Source organism: Chiloscyllium punctatum, chromosome 1, assembly GCF_047496795.1.
Source record: "Chiloscyllium punctatum isolate Juve2018m chromosome 1, sChiPun1.3, whole genome shotgun sequence".
In the NCBI taxonomy this organism is placed as follows: domain Eukaryota; kingdom Metazoa; phylum Chordata; class Chondrichthyes; order Orectolobiformes; family Hemiscylliidae; genus Chiloscyllium; species Chiloscyllium punctatum.
Window position 1 is genome coordinate 139045179 of NC_092739.1, and position 23847 is coordinate 139069025.

The following is a 23847-nucleotide window of genomic DNA, read 5'->3' on the forward strand; positions in this document are numbered from 1 at the left end:
AGTCGTGGAGGGAATGGTCTCTGCGGAATGCAGTTAGGGGTGGGGACAGTGTTACATTAAAATTATACTTGTCTATTTGGAGTTGATGGTGAAAGTGAGGACTGCAGATTCTGGAGATCAGAGTCAAGATTAGAGTGGTCTGGAAAAGCACAGCAGGTCAGGCAGCATCCGAGGAGCAGGAAAATCGATTCCGGGCAGGAACCCTTCTCTATTTGGAATTGAATCCTGGGCTTCCAGACTCAGAGGTAAGTGTCCTTCAAGCTAGTTCCTGATTTTCTTCAACTTATCCTACATTTTCCCACATCACTGGTGACCTTCAGAGTGACACTTAGCCTTCACTTAGGTTTCTCAATAAAATCTATGCTTCCTTTATTAAAAATGACATATTGTTCTCGATCAGCGACCAAAAGGAAATCTGAGTCCTGTGGAAGTTTGAAAGCCAACCAAATGAACACAAAAGTATCATTACCCAACTCACAAGACAGCACAAAAATCACAAATCTTCCTTCAAAGTCCTCCAACTGGAACAAATTAGCCGCCATTTTACTGACACCTGAGGAGACATTCCCCACTTGGAGATGAACCTTACCCTCCCCGTGGATGCAAAATGTAATATTGATGAAGAGAATAATATCTCATCATCTTGCATTCATCAAGAATGCCAGATTTCAAACTATCGCCACAATTTGTACCACAGGAGGAAAAGAGTGCTGGTTAGCTGACAAATTCAAATCAGATCGACTAAGACATTGCCAAGGAAAAAACAACAGGCTCCTCCTGCTTCCGAGTAATTAAACAGGCATTAGAGTTGGCATAAAAATATTTCATTTGATTTGTTGTATTTGATTTATTATTGTCGAATGTACCAAGATACACTGAAAAGTATTGTTTTGCGAACTAACCAGACAAATCATACCTTACATAAGTGCACCATGGTAATCGCACAAATGCAGAAAAGGTTAGAGAAGGATTAACTTTAATATGTGAGAGATCTGTTGATAAGCCTGACAACAGCAGGGAAGAAGCTGTTTTAAATCTTGTGGTATTTGTTTTCAAACTTTTGCATCTTCTGCCTGATGGAAGATGGTGGAAGAGACTATAACCAGGGTGGGAGGGAGTGTTTGATTTTGTTGGCACTGACAAGGTAGGGGGAAGTGGAGACCATAAGACCATAAGACTTAGGAGTAGAAGTAAGACCATTCGGCCCATTCAGTCCACTCTGCCATTCAATCATGGCTGACACCAAGTCAACAGAAGGAAGGCTGGTTTGTGTGATGGATTGGGCTGCTTTCATAACTGTCTGCAATTTCTTGTGGTTTTGGGCAAAGCAGTTTCCATACCAAGTTATGATGCATCCAGAACAGATGCTTTCTGTGGTGAATCTGTAAAACAATTGGTAAGAGTTATTGTGGACATGTCGAATTTCCTTCAGCTTCTTGGTGTGCTTCCTTGACTGTCATGTCAACATGGATGGATCAAAATTGATGATCTTTACTTGTGAGAACTTGAAACTCTGAACCACCTTCATCTCAGCACCACTGATACAGACAGGGGGGTGTCCTCCACTGCATTTCCTGAAGTTGATGACCAGCCCCTTCATTTTTGCTGATGTTGAGGATGAGATTGAGGTTGAGGTTGTTGTCTTTACACAATGTCACTAAGCTCTTTCCTGAAATGTTTTGTCATTGTTTGAGATCCAACCCTTTCCAGTGGTGTCATCAGCAAATTTGTAAATGGAGTTAGAGCTGAACTTGGACACACAGTCAGGAGTATAGTAAGGAGCTGGGTGTGCAGTCTTGTGGGACGTCAGTGTTGTGGAATATTGTGGAGGAGATGTTGTTGTCTGTCCTTACTGATTGTACGTCTGTGGGTCAGGAAGTTGAGGATCCAGTTGCAGATGGGGAAGCAGAGACCTGGATCTTGGATTTTGGAGATGAGTTTTGTTGGAATTACAGTGTAGAAGGCAGAACTAAACTCAGTAAGTAGGAATCTGGCATTGGTGTCCTTGTTATCCAGATGTTCCAGGGATGAGTGTAGGTCTAGGGAGATGACATCTGCAGTGGGCCTATGGTGATGTTAGGCGAATTGTAACAGATCAGGGCAATCTGAGAAACTGGAGTTGATGTGTGCCACTCCCAACCTCTTCATAACAATGGAATTCATAATTCCCTTCAATTTCAGAGAAGAAGATAACCTTAAATTTACTGTTAATGTAGAATTCAGGATTACTTAGCAAATGGTGTTCAGTTGCAAAATTAGATCTAAGAGTAGACATTTTGATTTGGGTTTTGAAACTTCAAGCTGCTTGATTTCAGCTGCTTATTACGAATATCAGCCAATTGTAATGTCTCAATACTGTCACCTTTTTTAAGCAAAAAGCATCCTCTCTTGCAAAAGCTTAAAATCGCCTCTGATAAGCAATTTTTCCTCCATTTAAGTCCATAAAGCATTGGTGTTGGTTGGATATGATTTACAGTAGTATCCCAAGGCATGGAGCATTTCTGTCACAATGTTATCGTCTGGATTGATATGCACTTGCGTTTTTAAAAGAATCTACAAATATTGAACAACATTAGCCATGGAAAAGATTGTGATTTATGCTGTTTTTATCACTGAGGCATCAGTGATAAATGTTTGAGGTGCTTGAAACAAGCTGAATCAGCACATTTCGGACAGTAATTGGATGATTCAAATGATAGTTGCTGGCCTGGATTTGTGCCATACTGCAAAAGCTATGCCAGTGAAAATGCTTTGTAAATAAACATCTCATAGTTTCATTGCAAATATTTTAGTCTTCTCACAGACTGGTTAAATTGGATTTCATTGTTCAGCTTTTCACACACACAGAACACATGCACACACTCCCATAACACGCACACACTCACATAACACATATGTAAAGCATTAACCTTCCTTGTAAATTTAAACTGAAGCTGCATGGTGAGGTAGTAAGCCAAAAGTCAATCATTTATCTAATTGTAGGTTTATTTACAGAATGCAACAGTAGAAATGCCTGCCTCCTCCTTAACCAATACCGAGTATTTCAAATAACTGTCCACCCACCACCAAAAGTACCCAATTTAAATAACTAAAATAAGCAACAAATTACAATCACTTCCCACTACAGGCAGTACAACAGCAACTACCTTTCCTTCTCACTTGTTAAAACAGGAGGTGGACATTGAAAATGGCGTTGGAGGTGGAGATAATGTACCCTAGCATCCACAGTGCGCACTCTCCTCGCCTGTCCAGGTTGCTCTGCAATCTCTCTACCTCCTCAACACTCCCTCTCCTTCCTCCTATCTTTGTGTCATCTGCTAACTGATCAATGGCCTCAATTCCTTCATACAGATCATTAATGTATAATGTGAACACTTGTGGTCCCAACGCTGACTCCTGCAGAACTCCACTAGTCACAAGCTGCTGTCATGAAAAAAGACCCCTTTATCCCCACTCTTTGCTCTCTGTCAGTCAGCCAATCCTCTATCCATTGTCAGTGCCTTGCCCCTAACACCCCTTACTCCTATCTTATTCAGCAGCCTCCTGTGTGGCACCTTGTCAAAGATCTTCTGAAAATCCAAATAGATCACATGCACTGGCTATCTTTTGTAACTTGCTCATGACTTCCTCAAAGAATTCCATCAAATTTGCCAGGTGTGGACTCCTTTTGACAAAGCCATGTTGACCCCACCCTATTTTATCATGCAATCTCATCCTTAACAATGGACCTTAAAAATTTACTCATGACCAAGGTCAGGACAACTGGCCTATAATTTCTGTCTTCGTTCTTGTTTCCTTCTTAAACAGGGGTGTTATATTAGCCACTTTCCAGTCTTTGGGACTCTCCCTGGCACCAGTTATTCCTGAAACATCACCACCAGTGCCTCCACAATCTCCTCAGATAAACCTGAGAGGTGGCACGGTGGCTTAATGGTTAGCACTGCTGCCTCACAGCGCCAGCGACCGGGGCTCCATCCCCACCTCAGACAACTGTCTATGGAGTTTGCACATTCTCCCCGTGTCTGCGTGGGTTTCCTCTGGGTGCTCTGGTTTCCTCCCACAGTCCAAAGATGTGCAGGTTAGGTGAATTGGCCATGCTAAATTGCCCATACTGTTAGGTGCATTAGTCAGGGGAGTGAGTTGCCTTTCGGAGGGTCGGGAAGACCGAATATGTGCCTTGTCTATACAAGGTAAAATGTAAATGTTTGCCTCTGTTCCCTATCTAGATATCTATAGCAAAAGATTTTAATGAAATAGTACCCAATTGATTGACTGCAATGAGACATAATGGAATCTTCAGCTATTTCTTACACATGCCACACTTTCAGAAATCTCTTTGGTGAGAGATTTACATGCTCATCATCCATCAGGCCTGCAGCCTTTAGTCCGATTTTTTTACCTGTGGCAAAATGGATGAGCAAATTGCCTGTGCAGTTTTAAAACAATTTGCTTGCTTTTCTCTCAAGTTGTTATCGCCTGATATCATTAACACTTCTTTAACGTTGTGAACAGAGGTGTCAGGTTTTGTTAAGGGGAAACAGTAATGTCCTCATTGAATAAACTAACTGTGCAAAAGTAATTACATTGCAAAGTTCTATATCCAGTTTCATTTCTGCCTTTTCTAATGGAAGACTGGCTCAGAAGCAAAGGGATCTCATTAGAGACTATACCAGCACTAATAAACTGGCTTAAATCAAGTTATTTCACATGTGTGACAATATTATGGCTTTCATGGTTATGTCCAGGGTTTGTTTTGAAGATAGATTTTAAGAAAGAGGTGATGAGTCGTGTCTTCCAAGCCAATAAAGTAAACAGCTTGTGAGGAACCTGAGATTTTTTTTTAAAAGCTTGAACAATAGATGCAGTATGAATGGGTGGAGTCAGGTTCCCATAAAACCAGGACTTTAGTTTCATTTTCAATTGCTAGGGTTTTGAAGTTGCTTGTGGAAACTGCAATACATCTCCCTTTGCTAGAATTTTCTCTTGGTGTTTTTTTTCTCCTGGACTGGAGAAGCGTCACATGTCAGACAATCCACTTTACTAGCTTTGCCTTTGTGAAGGCTGTGTTAATGGGATGTTCCAATCTTGGATCAGTTACAGTTTATTAGTTAAATAATCTATTATTCTGTTAACTTTTTAAAGTTCTTTCAGTCCTTCTTTCTTTTTGTCTCTAATTTAACTATAAGGTAAGAATAAAGTGTGTGGAAGGGTCACTGGACCTGAAACGTTAATTGATTTCTTTCCACAGATGCTACTAGACCTGATGAGCTTTTTCAGCAATTTCTGTTTTTGTTTCTGATTTCCAGCATCTGCAATTCTTTCAGTTTTTAAGAATAAAATGTGTTTTGCATAAAGCTGAACAGCATGATCCAATCTAATTATATCTGGAACACAGCACCTTACAATTGCCTTTAAATAAGGTAAAAGTCAGGGTCTACGGCCATCTCCTTGATATATTTGAAGAAGGTTTGGTCTATAATACATGGAATCACCATTCCTTTCAGTAACCTTTATATGTTGTCATCCTGAACCTGATAAACAAGTATGTGTGCTACGCACAACATAAGCAGGTCAATGGTTGTTGATAAATTGTGATTGGGGTCATAGCAAACCTAGGAACAGAAATGTAAGGAGAAAATGGATCTCTAAAGTAGTAGAGTCAATTCCAAGTAGCTGGTATTTCTGCTTGTGTGTGTTCCTTTCCTAAACTGAAGATAAACTGAACTCCTTAACTGAAAGCACCTTGCTCTATCCAACCCCCATGTAAATTCACTCAAGCTGCTGCATGTCCTTTAGCTGGAAGGTTGCTAACCAGGCAATGCGAAGGGATGCTGATTTAAAATGTTCAAGCTGCAACAGAGTTACTGCTCACTTTGATGTCCTGCCAAAACCTTGGCATTTTACTGACATGTGAAGTGGTGGAAAAATCTCAGGCACACAGTATTAATCCACTTCCTCACACTTCAGCTCACTGAAGTATTTCAAGAAAGACAGGAGGCACATGGGAACCCTATATTTGCAAATTCCCCTCTAGTTGCACCTCATCCTGAGCTGGAACTTTATCTCCACGCTCTCCTCATCACTGAGTCAAAGTGTTTAACCTCTCTCCTTCACAACACTGTGGGAGTACTTGGACTGCAGCTGTTCATGAAGGCAGCTCACCAGCACCTCCTCAAAAGTAATTGGGAATGTCAAGAGGGGATGCCCATATTCCATAAACTGAAAAAGAAAAGAAATCCCAGGCCCCATTCTCGCAAATCTCCCGTGCCAACTCTCCAGATCCTTGAACTGATCCTTTATTGTGGTGCATGTAGTTTTTCTATAACACAATGGTTGTGTTCTTCTGCAACCCCGTGTTTTGGAAAAATCGTGCTTCAAAACAGTGCTTAGAGTATTGGTGATATAATCGCGTTACAGCCAACACATGCTTTAAAAATTCACACTTTAGAAACTGTGTCCATAATTCATCAATCGTGTTACAGTAAATTCACATTAACCAAACACGCATTATAGCAGAATGACATGCACTCAGAATTAGTGACAATTCTCTAGCTGAGCTCTAACGAGCAATTTATAAGTTTACCATTGATTTGTGGCCTTTGTACCTCTACTTATAAAGCCTAGGATGCGTTTTTTTTAAAGTGGTACTGACTTGTCCTGCAGTCTTTGAAGGCTTATGCATGCAAATCCCATATGTCTATATTCCTGAGTGCCTTTCAAAACGATACCCTGTTTTGTTTATATTTCTGATCTGCAATAACTTGGTACCTGGAATACTTTTGTTACAAAGTCATCGGAAAGCACACATTCTAACACATCTGATAAATAAAGGATTACCTCAGTAACATGTCGTTTCATGTCAATGTCTGAATCCTACTGAATAGCTGGTGAAGTTCTCTCACATTGTCAATGCTGCTTGCAAAAATGAAGATCGCTGAATTTATGCAACATTAAGCGTGGGCTGCTGAAGCTAACATTACTTTTTTTTGCAGTTGAAAGCATTTATTCTGCTGCTAGTTATTCTGCTGAAAAAGTAGCATTTTTAATACATGCGCAAAATGAGTCTGAAATTAAACAGTCACTTTATCTTCTCAGTGTTTCGATAATTATTTGTGGAAGCTTTGCTCTTTGCCTGATTGGAGTTTGCCCTAAGTCAGAGTTTGATTTTTCTCAGATATAGCTAAAGTACAGACTCTTCCATTTCCTTCTCTTCTTTCCCTTTCTTCCAAATTGACTTGTTTTCTGCTAGCTCTGTTCTTTTCAACTGCCGTCTTTTTTATATATTTCTTTCACACAATGTGATTGTCGCTGACTGGGCCAGCAGTTATTGTTCATCCCTTATTGCCCTGGGGAAGATGGGGTGAGCTGCCTGTTGAGTCGCTACAGTCCATGTACTGTAGGTAATGCCGACAGCATTGTAAACGAGGTGATTACAAGATTTTCACCGAGTGACAGTGAAGGAACAGCAATAGATTTCCAAGTAAGGCTAGTGAGTGGCTGAGGGGGTAATGGTGTTCCCATGTATCTGTTGTCCTTGTCTTTGAGGGTGGATGTTATAAGTTTGAAACTAACTGTCGAAGGAGCCTTGGTGTGTTATTGCAGTGTATATTGTAGGAGCGGCGCTCCGAAAGCTAGTGTGCTTCCAAATAAACCTGTTGGACTATAACCTGGTCATAGAGTCATAGAGATGTACAGCATGGAAAGAGACCCTTCGGTCCAACCAGTCCATGCCGACCAGATATCCCAACCCAATCTAGTCCCACCTGCTAGCATATGGCCCAAATCCCTCCAAACCCTTCCTATTCATATACCCATCCAAATGCCTCATGAATGTTGCAATTGTACCAGCCTCCACCACATCCTCTGGCAGCTCATTCCATACACGTACCACCCTCTGTGTGAAAAAGTTGCCCCTTAGCTCTCTTTTATGTCTTTCCCCTCTCACCCTAATCCTATGACCTCTAGTTCTGGACTCCACGATCCCAGGGAAAAGACTTTGTCTATTTATCCTATCCATGCCCCTCATCATTTTATAAACCTCTATGAGGTCACCCCTCAGCCTCCGACGCTCCAGGGAAAACAGCCCCAGCCTGTTCAGCCTCTCCCTATCAGATCCTGCAACCCTGGCAACATCCTTTTAAATCTTTTCTGAACCCTTTCAGGTTTCACAACATCTTTCCGATAGGAAGGAGACCAGAATTGCACGCAATATTCCAACAGTAGCCTGACCAATGTCCTGTACAGCCTCAACATTACCTCCCAACTCCTGTACTCAATACTCTGACCAATAAAGGAAAGCATACCAAATGCTTTCTTCACTATCCCATCTACCTGCGACTCCACTTTCAATGAGCTATGAACCTGTACGCCAAGGACTCTTTGTTCAGCAACAGTCCCTAGGACCTTACCATTAAGTGAATAAGTCCTGCTATGATTTGCTTTCCCAAAATACAGCACCTCACATTTATCTGAATTAAACTCCATCTGCCACTTCTTAGCCCATTGGCCCATCTGGTCCAGGTCCTGTTGTAATCTGAGGTAACCCTCTTCGCTGTCCAGTACACCTCCAATTTTGGTGTCGTCTGCAAACTTACTAACTGTACCTTTTATGCTCGCATCCAAATCATTTATGTAAATGACAAAAAGTAGAGGTAAAAACAATGACGGCAGATGCTGGAAACCAGATTCTGGAGTAGTGGTGCTGGAAGAGCACAGCAGATCAGGCAGCATCCAAGGAGCAGCAAAATCGATGTTTCGGGCAAAAGCCCTAAATCAGGAAAAAAGGCAGAGGGCCTGAAGGGTGGAGAGATAAGCTAGAGGAGGGTGGGGGTGGGGGTGGGGAGAAAGTAGCAGAGAGTTCAATAGGTGAGTGGGGGAGGGGGATGAAAGTGATAGGTCAAGGAGGAGGGTGGAGTGGATAGGTGAAAAAGAAGATAGGCAGGTCGGACAAGTCATGGGGACAGTGCTGAGCTGGAAGTTTGGAACTAGGGTCAGGTGGGAGAAGGGGAAATGAGGAAACTGTTGAAGTCCACATTGATGCCCTGGGGTTGAAGTGTTCTGAGGTGGAAGATGAGGCATTCTTCCTCCAGGCGTCTGGTGGTGAGGGAGCAGTGGTGAAGGAGGCCCAGGACCTCCATGTCCTCGGCTGAGTGGGAGGGGGAGTTGAGATGTTGGGCCACGGGGCGTTGTGGTTGATTGGTGTGGGTGACCCGGATATGTTCCCTAAAGCGCTCTGCTAGGAGGCGCCCAGTCTCCCCAATGTAGAGGAGACCGCATTGGGAGCAACGGATACAATAAATGATATTAGTGGATGTGCAAGTAAAACTTTGATGGATGTGGAAGGCTCCTTTAGGACCTTGGATGGTGGTGAGGGAGGAGGTGTGGGCGCAGGTTTTACAGTTCCTGTGGTGGCAGGGGAAAGTGCCAGGATGGGAAGGTGGGTTGTAGGGGGGGCGTGGACCTGACCAGGTAGTCACGGAGGGAACGGTCTTTGCGGAAGGCGGAAAGGGGTGGGGAGGGAAATATATCCCTGGTGGTGGGGTCTGTATGGAGGTGACGAAAATGTCGGTGGATGACTTGGTTTATGCGAAGGTTGGTAGGGTGGAAGGTGAGCTCCAGGGGCGTTCTGTTCTTGTTACGGTTGGAGGGGTGGTGTCTGAGGGCGGAGGTGCGGGATGTGGACGAGATGTGTTGGAGGGCATCTTTAACCATGTGGGAAGGGAAATTGCGGTCTCTAAAGGAGGCCATCTGGTGTGTTCTGTGGTGGAACTGGTCCTCCTGGGAGCAGATCTGGCAGAGGCGGAGGAATTGGGAATATGGGATGGCATTTTCGCAAGAGGTAGGGTGGGAAGAGGTGTAATCCAGGTAGCTGTGGGAGTTGGTGGGTTTGTAAAAAATGTCAGTGTCAAGTCAGTCGTCATTAATGGAGATGGAGAGGTCCAGGAAGGGGAGGGAGGTGTCAGAGATGGTCCAGGTAAATTTAAAGTCCCGGCTCCCAGAACCCTGAGGGGAACACAACCCCTGCTCATGACTCCACTCCCATTCCCCCCACCACCACACCCACTCCAGTTACCGGCTCCGCCCCCCATTCCTAGCTCCACATCCACACCAGATCCCATCTCCCAGCCCTGCCGAGTTTTCACCATCCCCCCAGACGTCCCCCTCACTGAGGACGAACGATCAGTCCTCAGCAAAGAACTCACCTTCATCCCCCTCCGTCCACACATCAATGAATTTAATACACGACGTGACATCGAACAATTCTTCCATCGCCTCCGCCTCCGAGCTTATTTTCACAATCAGGACTCTGCCCACCTTCCGAGGACCCCTTCACCTACCTCCAACACACTGCATCCACCTGGACACCCCGCGCTGGCCTATTATCTGCCCTCGACCTCTTCATTTCCAACTGCCGCCGGGACATTAACCGCCTCAACCTGTCGTCCCCCTCTCCCCCACTCCAACCTCTCACCCTCTCAACACGCAGCCCTCCAATCCCTCTGTCCCCCACTCCAACCTCTCACCCTCACAACGTGCAGCCCTCCAATCCCTCTGCTCCAATCCTAACCTCACCATCGAGCCAGCGGATAAAGGGGGCGCAGTGGTAGTCTGGTGCACTGACCTCTACACCGCTGAAGCCAAACGCCAACTCAAGGACACCTCTTCCTACTGCCCCCTTGACCATGACCCCACCCCCCATCACCAAACCATCATTTCCCAGACCATACAGAACCTCATCACCTCAGGAGATCTCCCACCCACAGCGTCCAACCTCATAGTCCGGGATCCCCACACTGCCCAGTTCTACCTCCTTCCCAAGATCCGCAAGCCTGACCACCCTGGACGACCCATTGTCTCAGCATGCTCCTGCCCCACTGAACTCATCTCTACCTACCTCGACACTGTCCTATCCCCCCTAGTCCAGGAACTCCCCACATATGTTCGAGACACCACCCAAGTCCTCCACCTCCTCCAAGACTTCCGTTTCCCTGGCCCCCAACGCCTCATCTTCACCATGGATATCCAATCCCTCTACACCTCCATCCGCCATGACCAGGGCCTCCAAGCCCTCCGTTTTTTCCTGTCCCGACGTCCCCAACAGTACCCTTCCACTGACACTCTCATTCGTTTGGCCGAACTGGTCCTCACCCTTAACAATTTCTCCTTTGAATCCTCCCACTTCCTCCAGACCAAAGGCGTAGCCATGGGCACACGTATGGGACCCAGCTATGCCTGTCTCTTTGTTGGCTATGTAGAACAGTTGATCTTCCGTAATTACACCGGCACCACTCCCCACCTCTTCCTCCGCTACATTGATGACTGCATTGGCGCCACCTCGTGCTCCCACGCGGTGGTTGAGCAATTCATCAACTTCACCAACACATTCCACCCTGACCTTAAATTTACCTGGACCATCTCTGACACCTCTCTCCCCTTCCTGGACCTCTCCATCTCCATTAATGATGACCAACTTGACACTGATATTTTTTACAAACCCACCGATTCCCACAGCTACCTGGATTACACCTCTTCCCACCCTACCTCCTGCAAAAATGCCATCCCATATTCCCAATTCCTCCGCCTCCGCCGTATCTGCTCCCAAGAGGACCGGTTCCACCACAGAACATACCAGATGGCCTCCTTCTTTAGAGACCGCAATTTCCCTTCTCACGTGGTTAAAGATGCCCTCAACACATCTCGTCCACATCCCACACCTCCGCCCTCAGACACCACCCCTCCAACCGTAACAAGGACAGAACGCCCCTGGTGCTCACCTTCCTCCCTACCAACCTTCGCATAAACCAAATCATCTGCCGACATTTCCGCCACCTCCAAAAAGACCCCACCACCAGGGATATATTTCCCTCCCCACCCCTTTCCGCCTTCCGCAAAGACAGTTCCCTCCGTGACTACCTGGTCAGGTCCACACCCCCCTACAACCCACCCTCCCATCCTGGCACCTTCCCCGGCCACCACAGGAATTGCAAAACCTGTGCCCACACCTCCTCCCTCACCTCTATCCAAGGCCCTAAAGTAGCCTTCCACATCCATCAAAGTTTTACCTGCACATCCACCAATATCATTTATTGTATCCGTTGCTCCCGATGCGGTCTCCTCTACATTGGGGAGACTGGATGCCTCCTAGCAGAGCGCTTTAGGGAACATCTCCGAGACACCCGTACCAATCAACCACACCGCCCCGTGGCCCAACATTTCAACTCCCCCTCCCACTCTGCCGAGGACATGGAGGTCCTGGGCCTCCTTCACCGCTGCTCCCTCACCACCAGACGCCTGGAAGAAGAACGCCTCATCTTCCGCCTCAGAACACTTCAACCCCATGGCATCAATGTGGACTTCAACAGTTTCCTCATTTCCCCTTCCCCCCACCTGACCCTAGTTCCAAACTTCCAGCTCAGCACTGTCCCCATGACTTGTCCGGACTTGTCCTACCTGCCTATCTTCTTTTCCACCTATCCACTCCACCCTCCTCCTTGACCTATCACCTTCATCCCCCTCCCCCACTCACCTATTGTACTCTATGCTACTTTCTCCCCACCCCCACCCTCCTCTAGTTTATCTCTCCACCCTTCGGGCTCTCTGCCTTTATTCCTGATGAAGGGCTTTTGCCCGAAATGTCGATTTTACTGCTTCTCGGATGCTGCCTGAACTGCTGTGCTCCTCCAGCACCACTAATCCAGAAAAAAGTAGAGGGCCCAGCACCGATACTTGTGGCACTCCACTGGTCACAGGCCTCCAGTCTGAAAACAACCCTCCACCACCACCCTCTGTCTTCTACCTTTGAACCAATTCTGTATCCAAATGGCTAGTTCTCCCTGTATTCCATGAGGTCTAAACTTGCTAATCAGTCTCCCATGGGGAACCTTGTCGAACGTCTTACTGAAGTCCATATAGATCACATCTACTACTCTATCCTCATCAATCTTTGTTACTTCTTGTTGTGTGATTTTTAACTTTATCTTGTAGGTGGCATGCATTGCTGCTACTGAGCATGTGTGTGGAAGGAATGAATATTGAAGATGATGGATAGGGTGCCATTCAAGTGGGCTGCTTTGTGTCTTGGATGGTCACGAGCTTCTTGAGTGGTGTTGGACCTGCACTCACCCAGGCAACTGGAGAGCATTCTATCACACTCCTGACTTAGAATTAGAATTAGAATTAGATTTTATTGTCTTGTGTAACCAAGTACAGGAATACGTGAGTACGTTGAAAAGTGTACAAAGCCGCCATTCTCCAGTGCCATTTGGTTACAAAACCAGAATTGTAAAAAAAAAATTTTAAAAAAGAGGTCGAAGGTAACAAATCCTCCAAATCTTAAAGTCCAAAGTCTTAAGTTCCATGAAGATGTTTGAAACACTTAGCCACCGATGCAGACACCCGGCCTAGCCACGGCCTGGAGTCTAGGTCAGCCCGTGAGACCTACTTCGAATGCCAAAGCTGCTGCACTCTTGTAGCCATTGACAATGTCGCCACCACCTCCAATCATCAGGACCACCAGGACGCTGCCACCATTCCACATGGGTTGAGGGTTGGGTGGTGGTGGGGGGATCCAAAAGGTGAGTTACTTGCATCTGAATCCACAGGGATGAAGGGCTTTTGCACGAAACATCAATTCTCCTGCTCCTCGGATGCTGCCTGACCTGTTGTGCTTTTCCAGCACCACACTCTCGACACTAATCACTAGCATCTGCAGTCCTCACTTTTGCCATATCCCTCCAAACCCTTCCTATTCATGTACCCATCCAGATGCCTTTTAAATGCTGTAATTGTACCAGCCTCCACCACTTCCTCTGGCAGCTCATTCCATACACATACCACCCTCTGTGTGAAAAAGTTGCCCTGTAGGTCTCTTTTATATCTTTCCCCTCTCACCCTAAACCTATGTCCTCTAGTTCTGGACTCCCCCACCACAGGTAAAGGACTTTGTCTATTTATCCTATCCATGCCCTTCACCCCTCAGCCTCTGATGATCTAGGGAAAACAGTCCCAGCTTGTTCAGCCTTTCCCTATAGCTCAAATCCTCCAACCTTGGCAATATCCTTGTAATTTTTGTCCGAACCCCTTCAAGGTTTCACAACATCCTTCCGATAGGAAGGAGACCAGAATTGCACGCGATATTTCAAAAGTGGCCTAACCAATGTCCTGTACAGCCGCAACATGACCTCCCAACTCCTGTACTCAATACTCTGACCAATAAAGGAAATCATACCAAACACCTTCTTCACTATCCTGCGACTCTGCTTTCAAGGAATTATGAACCTGCACTCCAAAGTCTCTTTGTCCAGGACCTTACCATTAAGTGTATAAGTCCTACTCTGATTTGCTGTCAAAATGCAGCACCTCACATTTATCTGAATTAAACTCCTTTTGCCACTCCTTGGCCCATTGGCCCATCTGATCAAGATCCTGTTGTAATCTGAGGTCACCTTCTTTGCTGTCCATGGCACCTCAAATTTTGGTGTCATCTGCAAAATTACTAGCTGTAACTCGTATGTTCACATCCTAATCATTTATATAAATGACGCAAAGCAGTGGACCCAGCACCAATCTTTGTGGCACACCACTGGTCACAGGCCTCCTGTCTGAAAAACAACCCTACACCTCCATGCTCTGTCTTCTACATTTGAGCCAGTTCTGTATCCAAATGGCTAGTTCTCCCTGTATTCCATGAGATCTAACCTTGTTAACCAGTCTACCATGGGGAACCTTGTTGAACGCCTTACTGAAGTCCATATAGATCACGTCCACCACTCTACCCTCATCAATCCTCTTTGTTACTTCTTCAAAAAACTCAGTTAAGTTTGTGAGACATGATTTTCCACGCACAAAGCCATGTTGACTATCCCTAATCAGTCCTTGCCTTTCCAAATACATGTAAATCCTGTCCCTCAGGATTCCCTCCAACAACTTGCCCACCACCCGATGTTAGGCTGATCAGTCTGTATATCCCTGACTTGTCCTTACCTCCCTTCTTAAACAGTGGCACCACGTTCAACAACCTCCAGTCTTCTGGCACCTCACCTGTGACGATCAATGATACAAATATCTCAGCAAGAGGCCCAGCAATCACTTCTCTAGCTTCCCACAGAGTTCTAGAGTGCACCTGATCAGGTCCTGGGGATTTATCCACCTTTATGCGTTTCAAGACATCCAACACTTCCTCCTCTGTAATCTGGACATTTTTCTGGAGTGTAAGAATATGCAAGAGGAATCACAGACAGAATCTGTGGAGCTATGTCTTTTGGACATTCTAATCTATAGGCTACCAGTTAACTGGGAGAAAGTGAGGACTGCAGATGCTGGCGTTAATTAGAAAATGTAGAAAAATAACAGGCTAGGAAATCATTAAGATGAGGTGCAAGAACCATAGAGTCCTTGTACATGTTGCTACTTACCTTAAATTTGTTCCTTCTGGTTATCAGTGGAACTATTTCTCCTCATTTACTATAAATACTTTCTAACTAACCTGTTCAGAGATGTTATGATACACCTCTGGAGCAGGTGAGACTTGTACCCTGGATTTCCTGTTCAAAGGTAGGGACACTATCGCCTTACTGTAAGGGCTTGACCCTTTGCACTCGACAAGAAACCTCCAGAATTTTCAACACCTCGACCAAATATCCTCAGGATCTTCAGTCACCCTTGGTTACTGCCCTCTGCACCCATATGAAATCTTTGATTTCTTTCTCAGAAATACAGCTGCAGCACTGGGTCGAATGCTCCAGCAGGGATGTTTTTCCATTGGTTTATTAAGATTTAACAAAACTTACGTAATATTGTCTTTTGTAAAACAAGTTTTAATATGGCTGGATCTGTATGGGATTGGGTAAGGGTCTGAGGTTAAATTGACTAAAGATATAACCTATCGGAAAGCTGGTCTCCAGATGTAGCTGAACCGAGATAATGCACCGTGAGCCAGGTTATTCTGCAATGAGAGCATTTTGCACGAGTTACTGAGACTAGAAGTGTCAGTTTTAATCTGCTTTGCGTGGTTTCCACAACGCTTGGGACAGCCACAAGTTTCAGTGAGACCAGGCTGACTTGCAGAGTACCTTTACTCCTTTTTTAAAATTCATTCATGGAGTGAGGTGTCACTGGCTAGACTCACATTTCTTACCCATCTCTAACTGGCCAGAGTGCAATCCAGGGTCAGCCACACTGCTGAGTCACATGTAGGCCAGACTGGGTAAGGATGGTAATTTCTTTCCTTAAAGGACATTAGTGAACCAGATGGGTTTTTCTGGCGATCAGCAATGATTTCATGATCATCATTAGACTCTAAATTCCAGATTTTATCGAATTCAAATTCCGCCATTTGCCATGGTGGGAGTCAAACTGGGTCTTTGGGTTAACAGTCCAGTGATAATGCCACTAGGCTGTCACCTCCCCTTCTCTTCTCCACAGAGAATGAGATTCAGGAGACAAGTGAATAAAACCCCAAGTCTGTCTCCTCTTCGGCCATGTTTAAAGTTGTATCATTCAATCAATAATACAAACAGAAAGTGCTGGAGAAACTTAGCAGGTCTGCCATCACCTGTGGAGAGAGAAACCGAGTTTATGACCTCAAGTGAGCCCTTTGTGGGGGAGTGTAGACTCAGCGCAGACCTTGAGTAGCCATAGTGATGGTGTGTGATAACGGCTGGGGCCTAGTGGGATCTCAGGTGGTGGTAGTGATGAGGCAGCAGTTGGGGCTGAAGCCTGAAGCCAGGGCAAGTCTTAGCCCAGCACAGGGAAGAGTGTGCCATCTTGGGGAAGCCCAGCTTGGAGCATCTGCAGGACAATAGCGCAAGAAAGGACTGTAATACTTGGCACTTTAACTTTATTTCTTTATTTTTCTACTCTTATGCTAAGAAGACGGTAGTGCTAAACTTTTTAACTTATTTATTTATTTCTCTATTTCTGTAATTAAGATTTTGAACCTAGGTACTTTGTACCCAAATTGGCGGCATGTGGGGTGACATTGTATACTTTTCACTGCACTCCTGTACTCTGTACTCGAGCACATGTGGCAATAAAATCTAAATTTAATTCTTCAGTTCTGCAGTGCGTTCTGTTTGTATTTCGGATTCCCAGCATCTATAGTTCTTTGCCTCGATTTCAGTCATTCCTCAACCAAAATTAATTACTTCACACTTCAAATTTCTTCTGGCCAATTCACCAGTTTGGTTTATGCCCCCACGAGGGGATATTCCATCCCAGGACCCTGGGACATCTCCTGGGACATTGCATTTTTAACTAAAGTCTTCTCACAGTTAGTAACTGGTCTCAATTTCCACATTGCAAGAATGGAGCAGTTATGCAGTGGTCACTTTAACAAACTGTGGTATTCAGCTGGAATGAACATGGTAAAAACAATAACTGCAGATGCTGGAAACCAGATTCTGGATTAGTGGTGCTGGAAGAGCACAGCAGTTCAGGCAGTATCTGAGGAGCAGCAACATCACCTCAGATGCTGCCTGAACTGCTGTGTTCTTCCAGCACCACTAATCCTGAATCTGGTTTCCAGCATCTGCAGTCATTGTTTTTACCTCGTTGATTTTAACCCTACTGTGAATCCTCTTGCAAGGATGCCTGCCTTGAAGAAGTTTTCCTCCTCTCTCTACAAGAATCTCAGGGAGTCCCTCTCCCACTGCAACTCCCAGGTCATTTCCTCTGCCCTGAAGCTCTTCAACCATGTCCTGAAACCACCGCCGCTCCCTCACCACCAGACGCCTGGAGGAAGAACGCCTCATCTTCCGCCTCGGAACACTTCAACCCCAGGGCATCAATGTGGACTTCAACAGTTTCCTCATTTCCCCTTCCCCCACCTGACCCTAGTTCCAAACTTCCAGCTCAGCACTGTCCCCATGACTTGTCCTACTCTATGCTACTTTCTCCCCACCCCCACCCTCCTCTAGCTTATCTCTCCATGCTCCAGGCTCTCTGCCTTTATTCCTGATGAAGGACTTTTGCCCGAAACGTCGATTTCGCTGCTCCTCGGTTGCTGCCTGAACTGCTGTGCTCTTCCAGCACCACTAATCCAGAAGCTGGAACAAACAGTTTCCTTATCCAAAAATTCAGGTTTGCAATAGAAAAAAAAGTGACAGTGGCTTTACAATGTGTTTCTTTGGCAACTTCCCATTTTGCAACAAAAATTGTTAATGTAAAGGCGCCAGAGTTATCAAAATTCTGCTGTGTGTGTCATTATCAAGGCAGCAGGCAATGTAGAAAATATAGCAGTAGCTCCAACGCAGAAGTACAGAAAGTATAATATTGTTGGAATCCTTTCCACTTGAATTTTTAAAATGAAATCAGCAAGAATTGTAATTTGTTTTGGACCCAACCAGAAGTCACTGATGCATTTTTTCAAATGGAATGGAAAAAGAATCGACTTTCCCTATCGCAATTAATTTTCTTCTAAACTATTGGAAGATTATTTTAAGAGGATGTTAGTCAAACTCACCTCCGTGAAAATGTGAGAAAAAATATTTTGGTCAGCAAAATGTTTTAGTGTATTATGGACAGACCCAGTTGCTCAAACTACCACACATAATGCCCTTTGTGAAAACAGAAGGGCATGAGAAATAGAAACAGGCAGGGATGCTCTGAGGCTGCGTACTTTGGTGAGACCGAGCAGACACTACAACAATGGGCAAATGGATGCTGCACAATAATCCCCAGACAGGAGGGTTCCCTCCCAGTCGGGGAACATCAGTGGTCTGGGACATTCAGCCTCAGACCTTCGGGTGACCATCCTCCAAGGCGAACTTCAGGACAAGCAAGAATGCAAAATGGCCGAGCAGAGGCTAATAACCAAGTTTGATACCCATGGCGATGGCCTCAACCGGGACCATGGGTTCATGTCACATTACAAGTGACTCCACTGCACTTTACATACGCACATACACAAAAGCTCGTGCGCACACGCATGTGCACACACACTCCTGCATACACAAACGCACACATACGCGCGCACACACACACTCCTACATACTCATACAATCATGCAGACCCTCTCTCTTACACAAGCTCTCTCTCATGTGTACACACATGCACCCTCCCACACTCACACCCATGCAAGCACACACTCTCTCACAGGCTTATGCCCCATCACACTCACACACTGACTTGGACTAAGGTTACACACACACTCTTTCACATGTACGCACACCACATGCACACACTCACATACACATATCCACTCTGTCTCTCCTGCATACGCACACATATAAATTTATGGCATGGATCTGTAGTTGCAGAATTACTTTTTTTTTGCTCAAAAACTGCATAAATCCATGTAGGATTCTGAAAGTCCCACTTTAGAAATAAAACTGACTCAATATTGGGACAGACTTTAAGTTTGGACCTTTAATACATTGTCTAAGCTAAGATAACACCTATTGTTAGATAAACTGAAGCCACTTTGAGAATGTAACTTAAAAGGAGTTCTCATTTTTGCATATTAAAGAGCCTAACCAGCATGTCCAATTCTAAAAGATGCAAGATTTAATCTAAGTTTGTTTAATATATCATTACAACTCAGTGACACTGTAACCCTTTTGCTATAAATTCTGCGTCATCTGGTCCTGCTCCACAAACACCTGATGAAGAGACAGGGCCTCAAAAGCTAGTGCTACCAAATAAACCTGTTGGAATATAACCTAGTGTTGTGTGATTTTTAACTACTTAATAGAGGATATACTTGCAATAGAGGGAGGGCAGTGAAGGATCACTAGACGGATAGCAGAGAAGGCAGGACTATATTGTGAAGACAGATGGGCTCAGATGGGCCTGTATTCAATAGAGTTTAAAAGAATGAGGAAGGATCTGATTGGAATTTATAAAATTATAATAAAGCTTGACAGGGTAGATACAGGGAGGATGTTGGGAAGTCTAGAACTGGGGTCACAGTTGATTAGATTGTGATTAGATTAGATTCCCTACAGTGTGGAAACAGGCCCTTTGGCCCAACACAAAGTCTTTTTCTTATTCATTTATGAGATAATGGCATTGCTGGCTAAGCCTGCATTTATTGCCCATCCCTAATTGCCCAAAGGGCAGATCAAGAGTCAACTACATTGGCTGTGAGTCTGGAGTCATATGTAGGTCAAACCAGTTAATGATGTCAGTTTCCTTCCCAAAAGGACATTAGGGAACCAGATGGTGTTTTCCCACAGTCGATAATGGCTTCACAGTTACCATTAGACTCTTAAGGTCAGAATTTTATTGAATTTAAATTCCACCATCTGCCATCCAGGATTCGAAACCAGGTCCGAGGAGCATTAGACTGGGCCTGTAGACTAACAGTCCAGCAATGACACCACGAGGTCATCACCTCGCCATTTAAAATTGAGATGAGGAACTATTTCCTCATTCAGAGTGTGATCAACTTTTGAAATTTTCTTCCAAAGAAGGCTGTGGAGATTGCATTACTGAGTATATTCAAGAAGGAGATTGATAATGTTTTTAGATATTAACGGCATCAAGGAAATGACATTGATTTGGTAGATCAGCAATGATCATATGGACTGCGGAGTAGGCTTGAAATGCAGAATGGCCTATTCCAGCTCCTAGTTTTGTGTTTACCTGTGGTTAATGAGGTGCGATAAGGTCACAATGACAGTGATAATGAGTTATAATTCCCATTAATAAGCATTTTGCTACTCACTAGAGAGCATCTTGTTTTAACACCTGTAACTTGGATGGAAAATGCAACTTGTCAGTCTCAACATCAACAAAGGCCTCACTCAGCATCTCATATAACCTTCCCAATTTCGCCCCAAGCTCCATGTTTCTCAAGTGCTGGGAAGACTCTGCCTATCATCTCTAACCTACACTTGTAGTTATATGGTGAGTCCTGTTCAGTTTCTGCTCAATGGTAAACCCCAAGATGTTGAAGATTCATCAAAGATTATCACATTGAATGACAATGGCAGAAGTTGAATTCACTTGAATTCACAAAACAGAAGCATCTTCCTTTGTGCCAGGTATGTCTTCAAACTACAAAGAATTTTCCTCCTTATTCACATGGAATCCAGTTTTGCGAGGTCTCCCTTATGTCACATTTGACCAAATACGGATGGATATCAAGTATTCTCAACCTCACTAATCTCCAGAGGTCAGCTCTAGAGTCTGTATTTGAAGAAAGACTGAAATGAGGTCAAAAGCTGAATGGCCCCAGTGGAACCCAAACTGGGTGTCAGTGAGCAGGTTGTTACTGAGAAAGTACTGCTTGAAAGCCCAATCTACAACTTTTCCATCACTTTAGTTTTGATTGAGTGTTGGCTGGTGGGCCGGTTATTATCTGGCTTTGATTTGTCATGCTTTCTGTGGACAGGACATATCCTGGGCACTTTTCCACATTGCTGGGTAGATGCCAGTGTTGTAACTGTAGTAGAACAGGTTGGCTAGGAGTGCGGCAAGTTCTGGATCACAAACGTTCAGTACTATTGCCAGAACACTGTTAGGGTGCGTGGCCCTTACAGCACTGCCTCCAACCATTCCTTGATATCACTTGAAGTGAATCGAATTGGCTGAAGAATGGCAGCTGTGATACTGGGGACCACGGCAGGACGCCAAGATGGATCATCCAGTCTCTGGGTGAAGACTGTTGTAAATGTTTCAGCCTTGACCTTTATCCTGGTGCACTGGGCTCATCCAACATTGAAGTTCAGGATATTTGTAACCTCCAGCAGTTTTTATGACAATTGAAAATGGTTTCATAATCACTCAGGCACTAGCTTTTAATTCCAGATTTATGAATTGAATTCAACTTTCACCATCTGCCAGGGTGGCATTCAGACCGATGTGAGCTTGAGTCTCTGGATTATTACTTCAATGACCACCACATTACTGCCTAGCCTTTAATTAATGAATTTTCCAAATTAATTGAACATCAAATTCCACCAGCAGATGTGATGGAATTTTACTCTGTGTCCTCAGAGCTTTAGCCCAGACAAAGCAATTTGCAAAAGTAGCAAATATGTTGTGGTAACATACACAAGTGGTACAGATCTGGAATGCTCTGCCTCTGTGTGGTAGAGGCAAGTTGAATTGAGGTTTTCAAGAGGGCATTAACTGATTACTTGAACAGGAACAATCTGCAGTGACATAGGGAAAAGGCAGGAGAATGACACTAAATTAAAGTCTCATTTACAGAGCCACTTTGGAAACCGATGGCCAAATAGCCACATGCCACCTTTGTGAAACTGTCTGGATTACTCATCACCCTGAAGCACCCTCTCCTTCATATCCAGGTTGAGTGTGTGAGTTTTAACGATGAGTGCTGGCAGGCAATTAGAACATGAAATAATCACTGCACTCTCCCTACCTGATATCTACAGGTACAGAGCAAAACCTCTAGATGTTTTGCCCTCTCTCTCTCTCTCTCTCTGTGTCACAACCTGAACTAAGAGTTGCTTTCAAGCTGAATCCACAAGCCTTTCACAACTGGAGGGGAAAAAATGCACTTTTCGTTGGTTTTCAGAAAATTATTAACTTGTAGAATACTGTGTAATTTTTTTTTAAAAAAAGAACATCCGATCAGTAATAGCTTTGTGAATGTGCACGGTTTATGTGAGATTGAATATAATGATTTTTAAAATGAAGCATTAACAGATCCACAAAAGCTACACTGTGGGTTTAAGCTGCAGGATTGGTATTCTGTTACCGTGCTGTGTGAGCCAAAACTATCCTGTGAACGCCTGTCAGCTTTGATTGTAAAGCCCTGAATGCAAGCATTTCACACACTCTTTATATCAGGAGTCTGATCTGAACAGCCTGAAGCTATTTACAGTACAGACACTGTGCTGTCAGTTCACAGCTTACCTTAATGTTAATGTAACGTTTCTTTCCATGTCATTGCAAAAACTGTCTGGCTAACTGACAAGAAAGTTTTTTTTTCCCCATTTTACACTGAGAACATGGGAAGGGATGGACCTGTGGAAAGGACCTGGAACCTGCTGTTTCTTGCAGATCAATAGATCGCTCTCACCTCTCTGACAGAAAGTTATGAGTTCCAGATCTCTCTCTGCAGACTAAAACTCAGAATCCGAGGCGTACAACACAGCAGGGGTGGTTTGAATCCTCCTCACTGAGTACCCTTAGGAAAGTCACCTGGAGACTAGCATTTTGAGATTTTAACCTGATGTCGTTAAAGCAAGGGCACCTACCTGCCCTGGACCAACTTAATCCTTCTTCACACACAAACCTCAGATCCTGATTGGGTTGTCAAGATCCAACTGCCAATTTATGTGCCTCAGCTGGAAGATTGTACGGGCCTAGGGCAAACCTGTAAAGAATGAGTAAAGAGATGCCTGCATTTGTATAGTGGATTAATGGTGCTGGAAGAGCACAGCAGTTCAGGCAGCATCCAACGAGCAGCGAAAGCGACGTTTTGGGCAAAAGCCCTTCATCAGGAATAATCCTGATGAAGAGCTTTTGCCCGAAACGTCGATTTCGCTGCTAGTTGGATGCTGCCTGAACTGCTGTGCTCTTCCAGCACCACTAATCCAGTATTTGCTTTCCAGCAGTCATTGTTTTTACCTTCATTTGTATAGTGCCTTTCAAAACCATAGGGCATGCCAAAGTACTTTACAACCAATTAAGTACTTTCTTCTGAAGAGTAGTTGCTATTCTAATGCTACAAATGTGGCGACCAATTTGGGTGTAGTGAGCTCAGACAAATCATAGCTTGAATATGAGTATGAGCAGGTACAAATGGCAGGTCTAGATCTAGAGCTATCCTTAGTACAATATTGGAGTGTTAATGGGGTGCAGCGCTGATAAACATTAAGTTTCAATGCTCAGCTCTCTGCTGTGGGTTTTAACTGACCCTGAGTTTCTGAGTTT